Here is a 23,334-nt window from a genome sequence, read left to right as displayed (position 1 = left end):
CTGGTGGACTCCACTCCAAGGTGGTCTGCCTGACCTATACAGACTAAAAGCAGAATTGAAAGGTACACGTGTACAGCAAGTATTGATGTTTTCGCCAGCATCCGGGGAATCCCCCTCGTTGCTCCGAGCCTGCATAGTGAACCGCCCATACGTACAAGGCCCCTGCAAGTACCCGGGCAGCTCTATTATTGGGAATCAGTTTTGTTCGAGTGCATCACAATAAAAAGACTTCCAACCGCTGACACTTTGTCAAGCCCCAAACCGCCAATGGCCTTCCCTTACACCAGTTTGGCTTTGTGGAATGTGATGGGAAATGAACAGGCCCCAGACGTGTCGTCAATCCTTTATTGTCAACTCTCCCTCGGCTCGCAGTACAGCTACTGCTGACTCTGCCTATCGCAAGGTTGCTGCAAGCGCTGGAAGCTCATCACGGTCTGCTTCATTTGCTGGGAATCTGTCATCCTCGTGCTCGTCTCACGTTCCCTCCTGGGATTTGTCATGACCTTAATCGCGTTTTCATTTAACAATAAAAAACGGACATGTCAAATGTCGGTGATGGTAAATGCGTGTTGAGCTGCTTTGAAAGGAGTTCACCGATTGTGTTGATGTTCAGATTTTAAATGTATATTACGGTGGTGTTGGCGAATGTTCACCTCAATACGCCATCCATTCGGGGTTATGTTTCAGACACAATTATGTTTATATTTTTCACGTGGCCATAAAATGAAAGTTTATGTTGTGAGCAGCGTGCAAATTAGAGGCCGCCTCAATTTCAGGAAGATAGGCGGCTATTGTTTTTCATTGCCACAGGTGCACTCACATGATGCCAGATGAAATGTAATGTATCATTAATGAATATACGCCCAGCAGCAAGTGGGGGGCAGCAGACAGCACAGATACCCGCGAGTGTGCACGACTTAAAAGTTTATAAGATAAGTGACAACCACTTCAGCTGCAGTCTGTTTCCCTGCGCGTGCCTTCGCACCCCTTTGTTCTGGGAGTCTGACAATTGGCTGGGATGGTATGCTTGTCAGTCCCCGCTGGGGAAGCCGGATAAACTATGCTAATTACTCGCCTCTTTCCTGGAGTTACATCGGATTTTGCAGCCAACGCTGGTGCTTGTTATGGATGTCCTACTACGCTGAGCCCACCAGTGCCTTCCAATCTGTTCGTGTGGCGTCTGCTCTCTTTTCTGCCCACGTCGCCTTTAATCTGCAGTTTATTGCGTTTGTCCCTGGATGCAGAGCAGGTTTGTTTTACATAATATTTGTGATAATCTTCGGCAGTCTCTCTTCTGACAGAAAAGAACCAGGCGCAGTTTTTTTTTTCGTTTTTTTTTCTAATGTCCTGGTTCTCTCAGATCCTCCGGTTCCACCAGCAGGTGTATGTACTTCGATTACAGTAGTTAACCTTTGGTCAAACTCATCAGTCCCATTCATGGCACTCTTGCGCATGCGAAAGGGTCCATGGATACTTATATTTCACGAGGCGAACCTGCGTCATTACTCATTTGACGGAGCCTGCTGGAAAGTCATCTCAGATGTAGCTCGAATCTGCAATAGACATTTTGATTCGAGTGGGGCGCAATGACTTATCTTCTGTGATCGCTGCATGCGCCAATTGATGCTAGTGGCCTGCGAAATTCTTCCACACGTTGGGTGGAAGTCTAACAGGCCGATTCATAGAATTAATGTGCGCTGAAATTTTCGGCGCAAGCGTTGCGAAATTGTGCGAATCGCAGTGCCAGTGGGAAAATCGCAGCAAAACCGCGCACAGCGATTCATGGAAGTCTGTGTGCGTGGAAATCCCAGGATGTCCGCCAAAATTATGCGTGGCGCACGCTGGCTCACACGTCTCCAAACAGCGTGCGCTACGCGCACAGCGAAATCCCGCATAGCGCGGCGCACACAACAAAAGTAGGAGGAACAGGGGGCGTGGCACGCGGAATGGGAAAAACTCATGAAAATGTGGGCATCACGGGGGAAGTACAGGAGGCAAATGCTGGAACGCACCCACGCACGTTCAAAACACGTATTCATGGAATTGAACGGGGCTAACGCGTGCGTTAAAAAAGACGCGTTAATCCGGAAACACGTACACCAGCAGAAAGCAGGCGTACGTGGACCCGTGCAGCATAAAAGTGCACGCAAACAACAAACAAGCTCAGACGCCAGGATGAATATACTGTTCCTAGCAGCAGTGGTCATGGGATACCGCAGGAGGAGGAGGAGGATAGTCAGGCCCAGAATTTTTACACCCAGAACCAGCCTTTTTGGGATGCCTGATGACCAGGTGTATGGGAGGTACAGGTTTTCACCTCACATAATACTCGAGCTGGTCAGTGAGTGGTAGGATGACCTCACATCCCCCACCCTGTGCTCCCAAGCACTCAGCCCCCTGCATAAGGTCCTCAATGTACTGCACTTCTTGGCCACTGGATGATTTCAGCGGACAACTGCTATAGTGGGGGGGTCTCACAGGCCACGCAGTCACGCTGCCTACACCAGGTCTTAACCATCATGACTGCACGCCCATCAGTCCGCAGGCACATATACCTGCCCAGAACACCTGCAGAAAGGCAGGCTACCGTCCAGGATTTTTACGGGGTGGCACAATTTCCCAAGGTGCTAGGTGCCATTGATTGCATCCATGTGGCTCTACATCCCCCCAGGGCATCTGAGCACATCTACAGAAACCGCAAGCACTGGCATTCCATCAACGTGCAGGAAGTATGTGATGCCAAGGGAATCATCACCTCAGTATATGCCAACTATCCAGGGTCCACCCACAACAGTTTTATTTACAGAATGTCAACCCTAAACCGGGACCTAGAAGCTGGGCGCCACGGCGATACGTGGCTGCTCGGTGAGTATAAATTTAACAGCACATACATGCATGTCAGATACAGAGCAATGTCACAACCCCACTAATGATACCCATCACCACCTCCCCAGGGGACAGTGCCTACCCTCTGAGCACCCACATGATGACGCCAATTCGGAACCCCACCACGCCACCCAATGTAAGATACAACACAGCCCACATTGCAACCTGGGGCAGAGTGGAGCGCACATTCGGAGTGCTCAAGTCACACTTTCGCTCCCTTGACCGTTCTGGTGGGCAGCTGTTATACGCTCCCCCAGTAGTGTGCAGGATCATAGTGGCAGCATGTGCCCTGCACAATGTTGCAACACGCCGGGGCCTGCCTGTGGACATGGTGGTGCCCCCACATCCCCAACCACATGCACGCCCGCTGCGCATGGGAGGGGAAAGGGCACGGGGTGAGACAGCCCATACGCAGCTGGTGGCTAATTACTTCACCTAAAATCACACCCCTGTGGAGTGCACACAGACCTGGCACATACCATCTGACAATCAATGATGATGACATAAGGACAGTCAACTGTCACAACCATACCAGCCTGAGATTGGTCACCTGGAAGTGTTACATTGTGTGAATCCCTGCCTACACAAACACCACCAATGCTGTGTCATCAAAAGACACACTTCTATGCTGCTAAATTCATTACCCCCTTGCAAAATACAACATGACAACAGTGCCATATCACCCAACCCCTCCCCAGCACAGCCACCCAGCACCGCCACCCAACACACCATGGCATATCATGCTATGTGAGACCAAACAAAGCAATCCCAAGTGTCAAAGTACAGTGTCCCTAATGGAAACTACCCACACACAAAATGCTCCCAGTAATGTAGAACTAACAACACACCAAACACGACCAAATACGGCCAAAAACTTACCAACAATACAATGAAGCTACACAACCTCAAACATAGCATAAACATGACAGTACTAAGTTAAAGTAGTGGTAGTCTTACAACCTGATTATGCCAGCACATCGACTACTTCCAACTGTACAGTGCTGCTGCCAGGCAAATGTGTAAGTGCACTGCTTACAACATGAACTCCATCTCCAAAGTAGACGGCCTTGTGAACACATGAGGAATGAACCTGCAAATTAGGAGGAAGACATGGATGCACAAGCACATATCAATACACCATGCAGTGTACAATACAACAACAATATCCACTAGGAATGTATACACAGTATTGATAACAGACTGCCCACACAGCTCATGGGAGTCCAACGTCACTGTGTAAGTCACTGTCACTTGGGCACACCCTTTGCAAGCCCATGGAAACGGGAAGCAGGAGGGGTGTGTGTCTCACGAACCCAAGCATTTTATCCAAACTCAGGACAAGCCTGCATGTGCCCAGCCGGAATACAGTGGATGCCCACGGGAACCACACAAGGCAACACACTGTACAAAAAAATCAAAAATCAAATATCAAATATCAAAAATCAAAAATGGCCATGTGGGGGATAGGGGGGGTAGAGGCCACCCAGGAGGTCCGAGGACAGGGTGCGCACCGACAGCCACCTGTGTGGATGTTGGGGAAAAAAAAAACACCTCCATGCGCCCATGGCCTGCACGGCTATGCCAATGTGATAGAACTGCTGCTGTCGCTCTCATCACCTCTGCTGCTGCCACAGGAGGTGGTGGTGCTATGGGAGGCAGCCCACGCAAAGCCCTGGTATGGTCCTCCATGGCAGCAAGCATGCAGGTGTGGAAGGTCTCGTTCTGGAGGATTATAGTGCAGAGATCCCCATGCAGCACCTGACGTGATGCCCGGATCTCCTCCCGAGTTGCCTGCATCTCAGCTGAGAGCGAACGTGTGAGCCGCTCCAGCTGCTGTTCTGTCCTCAAGTTAGTGGAAGCCTCAAGGGCAATAAGAGTCTCCCTGAGGTGATGGAGTAGGGCTTCCCTGTGGCCCTGGGACTCTATTGATATCGATTGGCATAGAGTCTCCAGTGCCGCCCGTTTGTCCCTGTTGGATGCCAGCATGTCCTACCTGTGTGATTGGCAAATGGAGTCTGTTGCCTGCTGTAGTTGCTCCATCTGCCATTCAGGGGGGACAATGGAAGTGGCCACCCTCTCCATTGCTTGAGCCATCATCTCAACTGATGCTGCCTGTTGGGTTGCCATACCGTATATGGATTGTTCGCATGCGGTATTGCCTGGTGGCGTACGGCCACCGCATGAGCAGGCACCACACCTATTTGGGGCAAGGCGATCTGCGCCTTGCTGTGCCGGCACTGCCTGAGGCTGCAGGACTGCATTCCCCCTCTGATCTGCTGGCCAAGGAACAGGATCAGATGTTGTGGAGGTTGACCCTGCATTCGTAACCGTCAAAGACGGACTTACCAACACTGACATCCCCATAGAGGGTTCTACCCCTGGTACAGGTGGGTTGGACAGAACAGAATCCCTGCCAGAAACACTTACCTGCCACGGCACAAAGGTCTCATCATCCGAATCAGCACCTGAATAAAGGTCTGGGGAGGTGCAACCAGAGGCACCCCTGGACAGAATGGTCTTCAGCAAGATTGGGTTCTCACCCACCACCACACCACGTCCCCCACTGGTGCCCGGTCGTGCCTGAGATCCATCTCCTCAACCTCAGCAGCATCAAGTGCGTCATCCCCTGCAAAAACATGAAAGACAAAAAATGGAAACAGGCATTAGCACCATAGCACACAAATAGGCCTGACAAGCTACAGAACCAGTACATGATTTACACATGTCCCACATGACTATAACCCTCCCATGCATGCACTGTCACTGAGTCGGGAGGGGAGGCAAAAGGCAGACACTGATGACACCAAGATGGAAGAGCAACACATTTGCTGCATGCTGGGTAGCATTGCCATCACACATTGGCCTGTGAGTGGCATGTCGAATACACATACATGACACATGCCATCACACAGATGGCATGTACCATAGCCATGGTACATTCCACAAGTACATCCATATGTCAGTGAATGAATACTGTCAGCCATCCATGTGAGCTGGACATGATGAGATGAAAAATGCTACATAGTGTGACAAAATAGGCATGTGCCACACACTGCAACACATCCAGTGTACAAAAATACAATGATTGCAGGCCGATGTACACATCAATGGTTGTGCACTTCAACATGACAGGAAACAACTATCATGTTCCACATTCAAACAGGCCCCAAAAAATGTATGTGATCAGGCCAATACTCAATCAGCCTGAATGGTCAAATCATTCACCTAACAAGGTAACACACGTGGGTCAATGTGGGGTTCATCAATGACAGAAGCATGTCACAAATGCGACAATAGGGCTGAGGAATGCGTAGCAAAAGTGGGAGAATTGAAACAATCAGCCTGAACGAACACTGAAAAATACAAACAATGTTGTTGCAAGATGCCACTTCAAGGGCAACTGCCGTAATGTTGCGCTAAATTACTACTGTGGGCAGAAGGGATACTGTCACACCCAAATCCAAGGCCGCTGAATGTTTTGGATGAAGCACATGGGTGACCCATACCACTCAGGCACACACACCCTCACCTGGCACTCAATCAGACCCCGTCACCCAAACAACATACACATGCATTACACACACATGCATGGGCACTCACCGGACAATGCACCATAATCAGGTAGTCCTCCCACACCTTGGATCTGTTCCTCTGTGACGAAGGCCCCAGCAACAGACTCATGTTCAGTGAGTTTGTTGTCCTCTTGTGGAGACCCACCGCCAGTCACCAGAGTAGCGGCATGATTTGAGGCCAGATTGTTCTTTGCTCTGCGTTTCAGGTCATTCCACCACTTGTAGCAATCATCAGCTGTGCGCCTCACAAATCCAAGGGCACTTATGCGGTCGGCGATGGTCTGCCAGTGTGCCTTACGTTGACCAGGTGTGGTCTTGCACCCTGCAGTCACCACCATGTCGTGGCTATGTGCCGACACATAGGCCACAAGTGCATCAAGTTCCGGATCATTAAAGCAAGGCATCCTTGAGGTACCGGAGTGTGTAGCCGTGTCTGGGGTCTCAGCCTGTCGTGCCAGAGCACCCTTCGTCCTCTTCTTTAAAGGTGGAGCAGAGCCATAGTGGCTTACATCGCTCTGGTCAGTAGGGGCAGAATCACCGGTGGACTGGGTAGTAGGAGTGTGGGAATGCACAATGACCATAGGTCTTGATACAGGCATTGGTTGCAGGGTAATGTTGGCAGAGGGAACGTCAGTTTGATGGACCAGGACTGACACTTTCCTGGCTGGGAGAGTCAGAGCTTGGGCAGATGGAGCTGCCCCTGCAGCCTCCCCACCCTGCATACTTGGGGCAGCAGATGACATAGCTGCCCCAGATCCACGTGGCTTGGTGACAACAACTTGCACCGCCACACGTGGCCTAGACTTGCTGACCTGGAAGTCAGCCAGGGAGTCATCCCGCGCCCACCACACCCACCTTTTGAAGGTCGGCCACCTTTGCCTCCCTTACCGCTTGGTCGCCTCCCAACCATGGCACTGATGTTGTTGTGCATATGGGAGTTGCAGTAAACTATTGTCCTGGGCAATTGGGGGTCAAAGGGTTAGGATACCAGATGGAATTTGTACCCTAGTGCTGTAACAAGGCTGTCTGTTACCCCTGGGGGAAGATGACGGGTCACGCAACGCACAGGCAGCCCAAAATAAAAAATGAACGTGCACGCAACCCCTCGTAGACCACGTGCGTGAAAAAATTAACCCGCACTACGCTGTGGCACCCAGAAACACAAAACTAAGCGTACGCGTAATACACGCAGCCTACAATGACCTCTGAAGGGGAACGCGACATACGGGGCAAGCACAGTTGCTAAGTATGTGCGGAACTCACCGTCTGCCTGGAAAAATAACATGAAAAATACACGCGTGTGCACGTTGGCAACACCCCCGCCAAAAGAAGAATTGTACGCTGTCTGAGGAGACAGGACAAAAGGAGAAGTGAACTCTGTTTGAGGAAACAGGCCCAACAAAAATTCAGAAAAGAGATGTCAGAGGTAACAGGGAGTACGACCTAGAAACGCTGTGAAGTAATCGAGTGTGAACCGACAAGAAGTACAGATTTTACCCACTCGCTCTCCACGAAAAGCACGTACAAGGAAATGGCGTCCTACACGTAGTTTTTAAACCGGCCCACACATTACACGTCAGATACGCGTGTACGCAGGCTCTTTCCTCCAATTACACGAGATGACACTCGGACCTGCAGTTTTTCCACGTGTGCTCTGTCATCACGTGCTATGAGAGAAACACCCACGCGTGTAATGTAACTTACACGCTTACGCGCTAAGGGCCTTTGGTCCAATGGAATCACGTGCGTGTGCTGACGCACTTACGCGCTAAGGCCCTTTCCTCGAATTACATGCTGACGTGCAATTTTTTCACGTGCCAAATCGCTCCGTATCAAGCTGGCCACGCGAAAACACATGGAAGACCACGCTCCTGCCCAGAAGGCCAAATTACTGCCCCCCAGAGCCCCGAGCATGCTCCCACCTGCCATCTGCTGCTGCCTGACTGCCTGCTGCCCACGTGCCCTGCCATTTGCTGCCTGCACGTCAGCCAGGGGTGTAGTTGCTGTGACCACCCCTGCTGGAACCGAAGTCTCCCGACTGGGATTCCATCGCTCCACAGCCCAGAAGAAGGACCCAGTTGCCCACCCACTCCTGCCTCTGGGGTGGCCATGTCCGGCACAACACCATCTGGCAGCACTGGCAACCCCCAGCCAGAGAGGCAGAGGGCCACCAGCTTCACTGCCACCGAAGTTGGTGTCTTGGTGGAGCAAGTCCTGGGGCAGTATGATGCCCTCTTTGGAAGTTTGCGCGCCGACAATGAAGGACGGACCAGGATCTGGATGGACATCGTGACTGCCATCAACGCGGAGGGGGTGGCAGTCCGCGACTTACATCATGTCAAGAAGCGCTGGGAGGAATTCAGGTCCAGGACCCTCAACAAGGCCCGGCACCTCGCTAAGGCAGTGTATGCCAAGGGGCGCCGGGGCCAGCTGTCGAACCATCAAATGAGGGTCCTGGAACGCATATGCCCCACGCTCTACATCCAGATCCTTGAGAGGCAGACCTGTCTGGAGTCGAGCAGTAAGTGTACATGCATGTTGATAGTACGCTGTGCGTGTCGTGGTGTGCCAGTAGTGTGCAGGTTGCACATGTGTTTATGTAGGGCCATGTAGGGATGTGTATGAACATGGGCGTGAGGCTGCCACATGTGAGTCCTCTCAGGTGTGAGACACATTGATGGTGTATGTGTTGGTAAGCATGCTGGGCAAATGCAGGTGTGGGAGCACACATGTTTGTATTTCTGTGTATGTACATTGGCATGGTTGTGGCATGGATGGTGGTTCATAATGCATGTATCTGCACTGTTTACATGTGCATGTATGTGTATCTGACAAGTGTGCAACTGTGATGCAACATGGATGCACGTGACACTGATATGTAGAAGGATGAATGGCAGATGTGACATGTATGGCAATCTCATCACTGCAACAGTTGGAGGAGATGGAGACATGCATGTGATGTCAGGCTCACCTTTGGCTGTTCATGCTGTTGTATGTGTATGGATGGTGCTGCCTGGTGCAATATTGCTGTTGAAATGTTCATGTGTGTGAGTTAAAATGACATGTGTGTCGTGGAGTGTGATGCCGTGTCCACCCCCCAGCAGTGCAGGGCACCTGCCAGCAGGCCCCCACTCATGTCCCCCTGCACCCCCACCCCCCAGAAGTGCAGGGCACCTGCCAGCAGGCCCCCACTCATGTCCCCCTGCACCCCACCCCCAGCAGTGCAGGACACCTGCCAGCAGGCCTACACTCATGTCCCCCTGCACACCCACCCCCAGCAGTGCAGGGCACCTGCCAGCAGGACCCCACTGATGTCCCACTCATGGCCCCCTGCACCCCCAACCGCTGCAGTGCAGGGCACATGCCAGCAGGCCCCCACTCATGTCCCACTCATGTCCCCCTGCACCCCCACCCCCCAGCAGTGCAGGACACCTGCCAGCAGGCCCCCACTCATGTCCCACTCATGTCCCCCTGCACCCCCACCCCCCAGCAGTGCAGGGCACCTGCCAGCAGGCCCCCTTTCATGTCCCACTCATGTCCCCCTGCACCTCCACCCCCCGGCAGTGCAGGGCACCTGCCAGCAGGCCCCCACTCATGTCCCCCTGCACCCCCACCCCCCAGCAGTGCAGGGCACCTGCCAGCAGGCCCCCAATCATGTCCCCCTGCACCCCACCCCCCAGCAGTGTAGGGCACCTGCCAGCAGGCCTACACTCATGTCCCCCTGCACCCCCACCCCCAGCAGTGCAGGGCACCTGCCAGCAGGCCCCCAATCATGTCCCACTCATGTCTCCCTGCACCCCCACCCTCCTGCAGTGCAGGGCACATTCCAGCAGGCCCCCACTCATGTCCCACTCATGTTCCCCTGCACCCCCACCCCCCAGCAGTGCAGGGCACCTGCCAGCAGGCCCTCACTCATGTCCCACTCATGTCCCCCTGCACCCCACCCCCCAGCAGTGCAGGGCACCTGCCAGCAGGCCCTCACTCATGTCCTCCTGCACCCCACCCCCAGCAGTGCAGGGCACCTGCAAGCAGGCCCCCACTCATGTCCCACTCATGTCCCCCTGCACCCCACCCCCCAGCAGTGCAGGGCACCTGCCAGCAGGCCCTAACTCATGTCCCCCTGCACCCCCACCCCCAGCAGTGCAGGCACCCACTCATGTCCCACTCATGTCCCCCTGCACCCACACCCCCAGCAGTGCAGGGCACCTGCCAGCAGGCCCTCACTCATGTCCCACTCGTGTCCCCCTGCACCCCCACCCCCCAGCAGTGCAGGGCACCTGCCAGCAGGCCCCCACTCATGTCCCACTCATGTCCCCCTGCACCCCCCCGGCAGTGCAGGGCACCTGCCAGCAGGCCCCCACTCATGTCCCACTCATGTCCCCCTGCACCTCCACCCCCCGGCAGTGCATGGCACCTGCCAGCAGGCCCCCACTCATGTTCCACTCATGTCCCCCTGCACCCCCACCCCCCAGCAGTGCAGGGCACCTGCCAGCAGGCTCCCACTCATGTTCCCCTGCACCCCCACCTGCCAGCAGTGCAGGGCACCTGCTAGCAGGCCCCCACTCATGTCCCCCTGCACCCCCACCCCCAGCAGTGCAGGGCACCTGCCAGCAGGCCCCCACTCATGTCCCACTCATGTCCCCCTGCACCTCCACCCCCAGCAGTGCAGGGCACCTGCCAGGAGGCCCCCACTCATGTTCCACTCATGTCCCCTGCACCCCCACCCCCCAGCAGTGCAAGGCACCTGCCAGCAGGCCCCCACTCATGTCCCACTCATGTATCCATGCACCCCCACCCCCCAGCAGTGCAGGGCACCTGCCAGCAGGCCCCCACTCATGTCCCCCTGCACCCCCACCCCCCAGCAGTGCAGGGTACCTGCCAGCAGGCCCCCACTCATGTCCCCCTGCACCCCCACCCCCCAGCAGTGCAGGGCACCTGCCAGCAGGCCTACACTTATGTCCCCCTGCACTCCCACCCCCAGCAGTGCAGGGCACCTGCCAGCAGGCCCCCACTCATGTCTCACTCATGTCCCCCTGCACCCCCACCCCCCTGCAGTGCAGGGTACATGCCAGCAGGCCCCCACTCATGTCCCACTCACGTCCCCCTGCACCCCCACCCCCCAGCAGTGCAGGGCACCTGCCGGAAGGCCCCCACTCATGTCCCACTCATGTCCCCCCGCACCCCACCGCCCAGCAGTGCAGGGCGCCTGCCAGCAGGCCCTCACTCATGTCCCCATGCACCCCCACCCCCAGCAGTGCAGGGCACCTGCTAGCAGGCCCCCACTCATGTCCCACTCATGTCCCCCCGCACCCCACCCCCCAGCAGGGCAGGGCATCTGCCAGCAAGCCCTCACTCATGTCCCCCTGCACCCCCACCCCCAGCAGTGCAGGGCACCTGCCAGCAGGCCCCCACTCATGTCCCCCTGTGCCCCCACCCCCCAGCAGTGCAGGGCACCTGCCAGCAGGCCCTCACTCATGTCCCACTCATATCCCTCTGGACCCCCACCCCCCAGCAGTGCAGGGCACCTGCCAGCAGGCTCCCACTCATGTCCCCCTGCACCCCCACCTGCCAGCAGTGCAGGGCACCTGCCAGCAGGCCCCCACTCATGTCCCACTCATGTCCCCCTGCACCTCCACCCCCCGGCAGTGCAGGGCACCTGCCAGGAGGCCCCCACTCATGTTCCACTCATGTCCCCCTGCACCCCCACCCCCAGCAGTGCAAGGCACCTGCCAGCAGGCCCCCACTCATGTCCCACTCATGTCTCCCTGCACCCCCACCCCCAGCAGTGCAGGGCACCTGCCAGCAGGCCCCCACTCATGTCCCCCTGCACCCCCACCCCCCAGCAGTGCAGGGCACCTGCCAGCAGGCCCCCACTCATGTCCCACTCATGTCCCCCTGCACCCCACCCCCCAGCAATGCAGGGCACCTGCCAGCAAGCCCTCACTCATGTCCCCCTGCACCCCCACCCCCAGCAGTGCAGGCCACCTGCCAGCAGGCCCCCACTCATGTCCCACTCATGTCCCCCTGCACCCCCACCCCCCAGCAGTGCAGGGCACCTGCCAGCAGGCCCTCACTCATGTCCCACTCATGTCCCCCTGCACCCCCACCCCCCAGCAGTGCAGGGCACCTGCCAGCAGACCCCCACTCATGTCCCCCTGCACCCCCACCCCCCAGCAGTGCAGGGCACCTGCCAGCCGGCCCCCACTCATGTCCCACTCATGTCCCCCTGCACCTCCACCCCCGGCAGTGCAGGGCACCTGCCAGCTGGCCCTCACTCATGTTCCACTCATGTCCCCCTGCACCTCCACCCCCGGCAGTGCAGGGCACCTGCCAGCTGGCCCTCACTCATGTTCCACTCATGTCTCCCTGCACCCCCACCCCCCAGCAGTGCAGGGCCCCTGCCAGGAGGCTCCCACTCATGTCCCCATTTACCCCCACCTGCCAGAAGTGCAGGGCACCTGCCAGCAGGCCCCCACTCATGTCCCACTCATGTCCCCATGCACCTCCACCCCCCAACAGTGCAGGACACCTGCCAGCAGCCCCCCACTCATGTCCCACTCATGTCCCCCTGCACCTCCACCCCCCGGCAGTGCAGGGCACCTGCCAGCAGGCCCCCACTCATGTTCCACTCATGTCCCCCTGCACCCCCACCCCCCAGCAGTGCAAGGCACCTGCCAGCAGGCCCCCACTCATGTCCCACTCATGTCTCCCTGCACCCCCACCCCCAGCAGTGCAGGGCACCTGCCAGCAGGCCCCCACTCATGTCCCCCTGCACCCCCACCCCCCAGCAGTGCAGGGCACCTGCCAGCAGGCCCCCACTCATGTCCCCCTGCACCCCTACCCCCCAGCAGTGCAGGGCACTTGCCAGCAGGCCTACACTCATGTCCCCCTGCACCCCCACACCCAGCAGTGCAGGGCACCTGCCAGCAGGCCCCCACTCATGTCCCACTCATGTCCCCCTGCACCCTCACTCCCCTGCAGTGCAGGGTACATGCCAGCAGGCCCCCACTCATGTCCCACTCATGTCCCCCTGCACCCCCACCCCCCAGCAGTGCAGGGCACCTGCCGGAAGGCCCCCACTCATGTCCCACTCATGTCCCCTCGCACCCCCACCCCCAGCAGTGCAGGGCACCTGCCAGCAGGCCCCCACTCATGTCCCCCTGCACCCCCACCCCCCAGCAGTGCAGGGCACCTGCCAGCAGGCCCCCACTCATGTCCCCCTGCACCCCTACCCCCCAGCAGTGCAGGGCACTTGCCAGCAGGCCTACACTCATGTCCCCCTGCACCCCCACCCCCAGCAGTGCAGGGCACCTGCCAGCAGGCCCCCACTCATGTCCCACTCATGTCCCCCTGCACCCCCACTCCCCTGCAGTGCAGGGTACATGCCAGCAGGCCCCCACTCATGTCCCACTCACGTCCCCCTGCACCCCCACCCCCCAGCAGTGCAGGGCACCTGCCGGAAGGCCCCCACTCATGTCCCACTCATGTCCCCTCGCACCCCACCGCCCAGCAGTGCAGTGCACCTGCCAGCAGGCCCTCACTCATGTCCCCATGCACCCCCACCCCCAGCAGTGCAGGGCACCTGCCAGCAGGCCCCCACTCATGTCCCACTCATGTCCCCCTGCACCCCACCCCCCAGCAATGCAGGGCACCTGCCATCAAGCCCTCACTCATGTCCCCCTGCACCCCCACCCCCAGCAGTGCAGGCCACCTGCCAGCAGGCCCCCACTCATGTCCCCCTGCACCCCCACCCCCCAGCAGTGCAGGGCACCTGCCAGCAGGCCCTCACTCATGTCCCACTCATGTCCCCCTGCACCCCCACCCCCCAGCAGTGCAGGGCACCTGCCAGCAGACCCCCACTCATGTCCCCCTGCACCCCCACCCCCCAGCAGTGCAGGGCACCTGCCAGCAGGCCCCCACTCATGTCCCACTCATGTCCCCCTGCACCTCCACCCCCGGCAGTGCAGGGCACCTGCCAGCTGGCCCTCACTCATGTTCCACTCATGTCCCCCTGCACCCCCACCCCCCAGCAGTGCAGGGTACCTGCCAGCAGGCCCCCACTCATGTCCCACTCATGTCTCCCTGCACCCCCACCCCCCAGCAGTGCAGGGCCCCTGCCAGGAGGCTCCCACTCATGTCCCCCTGTACCCCCACCTGCCAGAAGTGCAGGGCACCTGCCAGCAGGCCCCCACTCATGTCCCACTCATGTCCCCATGCACCTCCACCCCCCAACAGTGCAGGGCACCTGCCAGCAGCCCCCCACTCATGTCCCACTCATGTCCCCCTGCACCTCCACCCCCCGGCAGTGCAGGGCACCTGCCAGCAGGCCCCCACTCATGTTCCACTCATGTCCCCCTGCACCCCCACCCCCCAGCAGTGCAAGGCACCTGCCAGCAGGCCCCCACTCATGTCCCACTCATGTCTCCCTGCACCCCCACCCCCAGCAGTGCAGGGCACCTGCCAGCAGGCCCCCACTCATGTCCCCCATGCACTCCCACCCCCCAGCAGTGCAGGGCACCTGCCAGCAGGCCCCCACTCATGTCCCCCTGCACCCCCTTCCCTCAGCAGTGCAGGGCACCTGCCAGCAGGCCCCCACTGATGTCCCCCTGCACCCCATCCCCCCAGCAGTGCAGGGCACCTGCCAGCAGGCCTACACTCATGTCCCCCTGCACCCCCACCAGTGCAGGGCACCTGCCAGCAGGCCCCCACTCATGTCCCACTCAAGTCCCCCTGCACCCCCATCCCCCTGCAGTGCAGGGCACCTGCCAGCAGGCCCTCACTCATGTCCCACTCATGTCCCCCCGCACCCCACCCCCCAGCAGTGCAGGGGCCCCCACTCATGTCCCACTCATGTCCCCCTGCACCCCACCCCTCAGCAGTGCAGGGCACCTGCCAGCAGGCCCCCACTCATGTCCCACTCATGTCCCCCCGCACCCCACCCCCCAGCAGTGCGGGGCACCTGCCAGCAGGCCCTCACTCATGTCCCCCTTCACCCCCACCCCCAGCAGTGCAGGGCACCTGCCAGCAGGCCCCCACTCATGTCCCACTCATGTCCCCCTGCACCCCACCCCCCAGCAGTGCAGGGCACCTGCCAGCAGGCCCTCACTCATGTCCCCCTGCACCCCTACCCCCAGCAGTGCAGGGCACCTGCCAGCAGGCCCCCACTCATGTCCCACTCATGCCCCCCTGCACCCCCACCCCCAGCAGTGGAGGGCACCTGCCAGCAGGCCCCCACTCATGTCCCACTCATGTCCCCCTGCACCCCCACCCCCCAGCAGTGCAGGGTACCTGCCAGCAGGCCCCCACTCATGTCCCACGCATGACCCCCTGCACCCCCACCCCCCAGCAGTGCAGGGCACCTGCCAGCAGGCCCCCACTCATGTCCCACTCATGTCTCCCTGCACCCCCACCCCCCAGCAGTGCAGGGCACCTGCCAGCAGGCTCCCACTCATGTCCCCTGCACCCCCACCTCCCAGCAGTGCAGGGCACCTGCCAGCAAGCCCCCAGTCATGTCCCACTCATGTCCCCCTGCAGCCCCACCCCCCAGCAGTGCAGGGAACCTGCCAGCAGGCCTCCACTCATGTTCCCCTGCACCCCACCCCCCAGAAGTGCAGGGCACCTGCCAGCAGGCCCCCACTCATGTCTCACTCATGTCCCTTTGCACCCCCACCCCCCAGCAGTGCAGGGCACCTGCCAGCAGGCCCCCACTCATGTCCCACTCATGTCCCCCTCCACCCCCACCCCCCAGCAGTGAAATGCCGATCTCATGACACAAACCATATGTCAACTATGTACATCAACACATGTCTGTCATACACATACACTTGTTGGCATTGCTTGTGTAAACCCACATTTTCACATGCATCAACCCAAGGGGCCTCATTACAACCCAGGTGGTAAGTTCCCTAATTTACCACCATGGTGTAAACTCTGTTTACACCATGGTGGATGGCGGATTTACCACCCCATTCCAAGGTGAGTGGGGCGGTAAATCCCCATTCCCCATTTACCCTTCCCCATTCCCATTTTTGCCCCATAGGGCATAATGGGAGTGGGGAAGGCGCTAATTACGGCACCATAAATTACGGTGCCATAATAAGCACCAAGGCGGGTTAGCGCCTTGCATTTTAACGCCTGCTAAATGCAGGCGTTAAAATGGTAATCAGGCGTTAAGGGTTAACGGCGCCATCGGCGCCGTTAAACCCTTAACGCCTGGGTCGTAATGAGGCCCAATGAGCGAATCCCATACATGGAACTAAAAACTGAAAATGTATTATGTACATGAAATCAGAAATGAAATGAAAGCATACCAAAATATGAAACATGAAATGAAAAGCATGTGTAAAAGATGATTGAATGAAAATGATAACCAATCCAAAAAAATTAGAAAGAAAAACAGTCCAAAGTCACCCTCCAACAACGCAAATCCAAAGGAAATGTTAAAAAAAAATCTCTGTTGCTTCATGTTCATAAAAAAAAAAATAAGAGAAATCAATCCATAGTCCAACTATTTACAATCCATTGTCCGGAAAAAATCCATTCCTCCATGTCCATAATGCAAAAAAACCCAAAAATGAATACATGATGAAACTATATACAATCCATTGTCCAAGGATGTAAAAGGTCCATGATCCCAACCAAACAAATGAAACCTACCTAACTAACTACCTAAAAATATAACTATATACAAATTTGTGTGGCATTGTCCATTGACCACAAATAAAAGGAAAACAAAAAGGAAACCTAACTCTAAAAACTATTTACAAGGGCAGCAGGCTAGTCCGACGGCTCACTTTTGGATGTCCCGGGCCAGGGCATCATCGAAATCCTTCTCAATGTCCTGGAGGCGGTCCTCTTCCATGGCCCCGAGGGTTTGCAGGGACGATGACATGTTCTACTCCAACTCCCTGCGAATTGCCTCGAGGCACTCGGCCCGCCTCAGGGCCCTCCGCATGTAGTTCTCCGCCCTGACCATCGTGAGCCGTGCCTCTTCTGCCCGTGGCCGCTCCGCATCTATAGCATGGCCTAACCGCTGCTACGCGGAAGACACTTCCAGTCCTGGGTCCTCCTGCCCTCTGGCCGATGCCTGCCCCTCCGATGTTGATGGCCCAGAGCCATCATTGCTCCTACCTAGAGCCTGCTCCTGCTGCTGCTGTCCATGTGCCATTCCTGATGGTGCCTGCACATCCTCCATCAGCTGGTCTCCAGTTGTGGTGTCCACCCCTGCTGGGCTGCCGACTCCCGACTTTGGCAGGGATGTGAGCTCCACCAAGCTGGCTGTGTTGGTCGGGCCAGGTTCAAAAGGGTCCCTGGTGGAATCTGGGCTGGAAGACAGTGTGGAAAACGACTGGTGCATAGTCTCCACAGAGAAGGAGAGGTCCGCCAGAGTGCGCGACACATGTAGGAACCCACCAACCAGGACGGAGCCCATAAGTTCATGGGACCCCTTGTCCGCAGGTAGTGGAGAGGCAGATGACATGGCACTCTCCCCTACCTGCGGACGGGCCTGGGACGGGGCCTCCCTGCTGGTACATGGTGGTGCAGTCACAGGGTCAGGGACAGCGGCATGCACAGGCCCCTCCGCGGCAACCTGTGCTGCCTCCTGACCCTGGCCCTGGACTGCACCACTTGCACCAGTGGTACTACCCCCACCAGGCCCCATGTGCGGCTCAGCAGCGGGCTCCTCCTCCTCTGTGGAGACCACCAACCTGGATGTCTCCACACCGTCTTCCGCCATTGGAAGCCCATGTGGAGGCTCACCCAGCCCTTCCGCCACAGCCGTTGTGGCAGACGCAGCACCAGCCCCCTCGGTCCCAGATGATGGTAATTCCTGGGAGGGTAGCTTGGCCTTGCGTCGCCACCCAGTGGAGGCATTCCCACCGCTTGGCTTCACAGCGCCATCTCCGCCCTCTTCTTCACTTGACACTGCATAGAGGGAGACTTAGAACACAAGCATCAGGGTACAGTACAAAATACCCTAGAAAGGAAGCAATAACACATGAGTGGCACTGTCAAATGTCACTTCCATCCTGTCATTCCACAACACACGGGTGAATGCACACAACACACATGCAGAAACAGTCCTGGCGCCTGCAAGCAACATCAACATCCATGTAGAAGGGCCCCTGTAAACCAAGATGTTGCCTTCAAAGTCACATGCATCCATGGTGTTTCAAAGTCACACACACACTTCTCAGGCACACACACACACATGTGCACCATACATGTACATGACATCAGCACCCATTCCTCACCCCCCTTCATGTCCAGGAACAGAGACAGCCATGCTTTCATGTGTGCATTCCGCATAGAGCTCCTCATGTTGCATTAAAACACATGCACCAAGCATGTGGTTCACACATAACTGGTCTCACATGCATGACCATGATGTCCCTGCACACACACATCCATACATGGCCTATGCCACACATACAGGCAAGCATCAGTCTACAAGCACACTGCAACATGCCCTGTCTCACACAGCAATGCTTGGCCACTTACCGCTCAACTCCAGACAGGTGGATCTGGGCATGGAGCGCTGGGCCTACGCGTTCCAGGACCCTCATCTGGATGGTACTAATGCGTGCACGGCCCCCCTCCGCGAGGTGCCGGGCCTTGTGGAGGTTCCTGGACCTGAAGTCCTCCCAGTGCTTCTTGACGTGCTTGATGTCACAGGTTGCCACCCCCTCCGCGTAGATGGCAACCACTACGTTGTCCCAGATCCTCTCCCGCCCTTCCTTGTTGGTGCGTGATGTTCCGAAGAGGGCATCATAATGCCCCAGGACATGCTCCACCAGGACACCAACTTCGGTGGCAGTGAAGCTGGTGGCCCTCTGCCTCTCTGGCTGGGGGTTGCCAGTGGTGCCAGATGGAGATGTGCCCGACATGGCAACCCCAGAGGCAGGAGTGGGTGGGCAACTGGGTCCTGGGGCTGGGCTGTGGAGCAATGGTATCCCAGTCAGGAGTCTTCTGTTCCAACAGGGGTGGACACAGCAACTGGACCCCTGCAGATGGCTGATTTGCAGGCACCAAATAGCAGGGCACGTGGGCAGCAGACAGTCAGGCAGCAGCAGATGGCAGGTGGGAGTGTGCTCGGGGCTCTGGGGGGCAGGAAAATGGCCTTCATGGCAGGACCGTGGTCTTCTGTGTGTGTATGCGTGGTCAGCTTGATACGGAGTGATTTGGCACGTGAAAAATGTGCACGTCAGCGTGCAATTCGAGGGAAGGCCCTTAGCGCGTAAGCGGGTCAGCACACGTACGCGATTTCATTGGACCAAAGGCCCTTAGCGCGTAAGCGCGTCTGTGACGTATCACGCACGGGCGTTGCCATTTCGCATGTAAAACTTCACGCGAACCCCAGGAATACACGTACCCCACTCGCACAGGGCTCTTTCGCGTGTGAAACTTCACGCGAACCCCAGGAATACACGTACCCCACTCGCACAGGCCCTTTCACGTGTGAAACTTCCTGCGCACCCCCAAAATACACATACCCAGATCCAATCGTCGTGTGAGACTTCCCACGAACCCCCGTAATACACGTACCCTGCTGAAATCGCGTGTGAAACTTCGCACAAACCCCAGTTATAAACGTACCCCACTTGCACGGGCCCTTTCGCGTGTGAGACTTCCTGCGCACCCCCGAAATACACGTACCCGGATCCAATCGTGTGTGAGACTTCCCGCGAACCCACGTAATACACATACCCTGCTGAAATCGTGGGTGAAACTTCCCGCGAACCCCAGTTATACATGTACCCCACTCGCACAGGCCCTTTCGCGTGTGAGACTTCCTGCGCACCCCCGAAATACACGTACCCGGATCCAATCGTGTGTGAGACTTCCCGCGAACCCCCGTAATACACATACCCTGCTCCAATCGCGTGTGAAACTTCACGTGAACCTCAGTTATACACGTACCCCACTCGCACAGGCCTTTTCGCGTGTGAAACTTCACGCAAACCCCAATTATACACATTCCCCGCTTGGCGTTTGCTGTTTGGCAGCCCTGTAAACTGGTCCAGGGTTCGCGCAGCCCTTTGCACTGGATTGAGGATTTTGATGGCTTTTCCTTGCACTAGGGGCGTTCTTGGGGGCGTAACTGGCACTGCTGCAGGGTCGCTGCGCCACTCTGCGCCACGGCTGGTTTTGGAGTCTAAAGTCCATGAATACGCTGTGCACAGAAATCAATTTTAGTGCACGCGGCTGGCGCAGACATTCGAACGCGCACAACTGTGCGCCAGCCGCGTGCGCCACTTTTGTGGGAAATTCTATGAATGACCCTGCAAATGTGCACAGCTTTCTTATTATATGACGACTCAATTCAAACAAAATTGTTTGTAAGAAGCCAGGATTGTCGCAATGGGCAACTTTTTCAGGGTTCCAAATAGTCAGGAGCTGGCAGCTATTTTTCTCCCGTTTCAAACAAAGGCGAGGTAGAAGACACTCAAAAGAGGGACATATCCAAGCTATAAGGGATCTGCCTCAGATCCAAAGGTATTTATTATAGGTGCCAGAGATGCCACAAATTAAAGAGAAAGGGGCAGAGAGAGCAGCAGCTAATTTGGCCTACCTCACCCCACCTAACCCTAGAATGTGCTGATTCGGGGGGCCAATGTAAAAGTGGATCGATTAAGAAAAATCAAAGGACGCCCAGGAGTCTCTTTTCAGATGTTTCTGTATTGTCGCAACATATCTTATATGTCATTAATTCACCCCTATTCCCACATTACTCCTATGCATTCAAACAAATTCAAAATTATAATGTTTGTGGGTCCCAGAACACTGTCTTTGGCAACTACTTATTTTAATTGGCTGATAATCTAGTGGCACAAGGTACTTAAAACAATATTACAATGTTTCAGTATCCAGTAATATGGTCCCCGAAAAATTGATGTTTTTACAACACATTGTGTCAAAAAGGCTGTGGTTTGACCCAGTAAAAGTGTTTCCAACATAACACACAAGGGGGCGGGGGTTGCGGCGGTGGCCCCTGCTTTCCTTGTGCAGAATAATGGATCTAGAGGTTGCAGGGATGTCCACCATAACCATTACATGGATTGTGGAGGCCACACCACAGCCTTTTGCCTTGATTGTTGTTTAAACTGCCATTTTCACGGCAGCTTTATTACATGGAACCAATTTTTCAACTCATTGGGATCTAAAAAAGACCAGTTTTGTCGAAATAGAAAGTATATCGTGCCTCCTATTGTAATGAATATATTTAATATTGGTCTACGTCAAGCTGCTCGAAAGTCGCTTGCGAAAGAAATCTGTGTTGCAAGGTCCTGACCTTAAATCGATGTAGGCCGCCAATTTAGGTAAAACTGCCATTTTAGGATTTGTTGTGTAAACGTCACCCTGTGAGCTAAAATGGTGGACGATGTCATTGCAAAATACAACATGGCCGTCTTGACCTCTGTACATAGCTAATGTGTAATATGCCTGCAGGCTACTTGTTGAGGTCATGCACTGAGACCTTGTCCTTCACTGACCTATGTGTAGAAGGATTACTCGTGCAATGAAAACTAATCCACGAGCATATGTCGAGACAATCTATTCAAATACTGAACAAAGAACATCTGTTTAACTACATTGTATTAATGTTTAAGAAGGCCTGCATGGAAAACCTTAAAATACACAGCTATTGCATACGCTTGTTGATACATGTATTAAAGGCAAACCAGTTATATGCGGTTATTTGAGACATGGCACAAACCCTAGATTGGTGATATATTAAAAGGAATATTAACCCGAAGTGGGGCTGGGCATCGCGTCCACAAAATGTATAAAAAGCGAATGCATTCTAATGTACAGCGTCTCTCACTGAACACACTGAACCACACTGGAGTTCGTTGTGTTGTACTGAGGGCCGACAGCTATCTGATTTTGCTCTGTTTTTGTAATTGGATTCAGTATAGAATAAAGTACTTTGTATGTTCCTTTGTAACCCGTGTCTGGTGTATTTCCTTTTGGGGTACTCAGCCTCGATATTCTTTGTCTGTTTTCACAGTTGGCGCCCGAAAAGGGACCCTCAAGATTGATGCCGGATTGTTGAAGGTTGACACACGCTATCGGAACCAGGATCGGACGGTGTGACAAAAAAGAAAGGGGCCCCTGGATGAGACGCGACACCTCAGCAGCGCTGCACGACCCGAACCCTGGACGATTGGCTTGTGGTCTGAGACCTCATCTTGACAAGGGTCCACTTATTGAGGGGGGCAGATTTGCCAAAATCACCATACACGAGGATAGATTAGTTAGGTAAGATTCTTAGAAGTACCGATCGGTCCTCCTTAGGTTTGGTCAGGTGAGTCGTGACCCGATTCTTAATTTAACCCTGACAATTTGAATTTTGGTGCATTGTATCTGCAGACACAATTATTGACCAGGTAACACCAAGAATTTGAGATATGCCTGGGAAATTGTCTACCTGCTTTAGGGCATTATACCTGCTTTAGGGCATTATTCCACAGTGATAGACAATCATTGGAATTTAGCCATCCCACACCACAGGAGGGGTCGCCGGCATGTACTATGTACTGTAAGTAAGGCATTGGAAGTATAGTATTTAATGATATTTGGCACAGACAAACCAGACATGCCGCCGAACTTCAGTGGCCAATCAATGGTAGTTTTGAGATCCCTCATATTGAATATTTGGAGTCAGTCTTGTTAAAGAAAAAGGCTAAACCTGCAGCATTTGATGTTTTGCAGAATTGGAAAAAAGAAGCGTTACAACAGCTTAAGAGTAGAGAGAAACATACGCGCCGTCATAAAACGAATGCCGAAAAAGCATTGTTATATGACCAGGATAAACAGTCTGAGTCGGTTAGAAATATGGATAGGGCTTTCTCACTTGGTATTCAGAAAATCT

This window comes from Ambystoma mexicanum, chromosome 6q (genome assembly GCF_040938575.1).
Source record: "Ambystoma mexicanum isolate Mex_15411 chromosome 6q, UKY_AmexF1_1, whole genome shotgun sequence".
NCBI classification, from domain to species: Eukaryota; Metazoa; Chordata; class Amphibia; order Caudata; family Ambystomatidae; genus Ambystoma; species Ambystoma mexicanum.
This window is presented reverse-complemented; position numbering follows the sequence as displayed.